A 1876-nucleotide genomic window follows, 5' to 3' on the forward strand; every position below is an offset into this window, starting at 1 on the left:
GAAGCATAAAGTTCACAGTTCAACTTTCCGATCGTGTAGATGTTAATCTATGAGTCCTTAGGTACAATCCTGTGTAAAGCCATGTAGGCTAACGTCTGAATAGTGTAAATATCCAGAAATAAGTGCGAACGTATCGACGACTTTCCGTAAAAGAATGGTAGCGGAGTTGGTTATGAAGGGGTTATGAGAAAGAGAAATAAATAAATAAATAGAAAGAAAGGTAGAGGGAGTGAAGGAGGAAAGCAAAGATAAGGTATTAAGGATAAATTACGGTATATATAGTGTAGAAAAATTACCAAGAATATAAAAAAATATATATAAGGGTAAATAAGAAGAGAATAGGAGGAGGTATTTGCCCTTGTATATTTATGCATATATCTTGATAATACGCTAGAGTTGTATGTTTATACCCGAAATATTTCAGAAAGAGCATATTTTATCTTTTTTTATTGCTTACATATTTTCATATTTATCTTCGGCAGTGCAGTACAAGCGTTTGTGAGATTTGGGATTCTATTTATTAATGAAAACGATTAAACACAATTTTTGTTTGTTATTTCTTGATGAAAAAAAAAAACTCATCGCTTCCGTGACGTGAGCACACATACGCACATACAGAATACATGCACATATAATGAATGTGATGCTATGTCAATCAACACAAACGCACGTTCGCTATCTGTGACATATACACACACACATTCTTTGCGCTCTCTAAGTTAAGAGAACGTCGATTTTTTGACGTATACAATATTCTTATCATTAGAAATATTTTAAACTGAATATGACTTCAAATATGTAAGTTTTTTGGACAGTCAGTATATATATATGCATAAATATATTTGTATATATACATATATGTATATATTATCTCAGTTTTTTCTATCAATCCTTTTTGTCGAAGACCGTAGGCTCGATACGCCAAAGACTTTTCCATTCTTCCCAAGCATTAAACTAATACACCAGCTTCCTGTTCCTACACTTGTCTTCATGTTTTGTTTTCTGCAAATTTGAACTACACACACACACATATGAATGTTGGTATTGTATTATATAGATTCATAGGATAGTGTGACTATCGCGCGAAGCTCCTCTACCAGACTCGGCTAATAGATCACAAAGCAATACAGAGCAGAGTTCCATGTAGCTGAAATCTAGGAGATCCGATCCATGATATTTTTTTTTTCAATTTGGAACTTATATACTATAAATTGTGAGGAGATATAAGTTTTGAATATACGTTTACTTAGTCACGTAATCCATGGGAATACGGCCGTTTTGAAAGCCTTGTTCATGCAATAAATTTTTCATTATATTATAAAATATGTTTACGTGTCTGCACTAGTATATATGCTACGAATTATACAATACAATTCTATAAAGTAAGTGCCGAATCATTGATATATGTATGATGTTTCAGTGATCTGATGATCTAGCATTCTTTATCCGCATTATTTTGTGACTTTACAGTTGTATTGTACAATTTATCATTTAATATACATTAAATTCAGAAGATATTTATCTCTTATTGCATGGAGTAGTTTTGGGCTGATCTCATCTTAACAGGACAGTAATCTCTCTCAGGACAGTAAACTCTCTCTCTCTCTCTCTCTCTCATGTACACACACACACATACACACATACACACACCGATATATATATATAATTAATTTATAATTAAAAGTATTATTACAATACAATAGTAATATTTTCCGGCGATAAGCTTTACAATAGCGTCATACAGCAATCGACTACTATTTCCACTAAACACTGTCTCCTATATCTATATATATATATGAATGCATGTATGTATGTATGTATGTATGTATGTATGTACGTATATATGTATGTATATACACACACACACACATATATA

The sequence above is a fragment of the Octopus bimaculoides genome, chromosome 16, assembly GCF_001194135.2.
Source record: "Octopus bimaculoides isolate UCB-OBI-ISO-001 chromosome 16, ASM119413v2, whole genome shotgun sequence".
Classification (NCBI taxonomy): domain Eukaryota; kingdom Metazoa; phylum Mollusca; class Cephalopoda; order Octopoda; family Octopodidae; genus Octopus; species Octopus bimaculoides.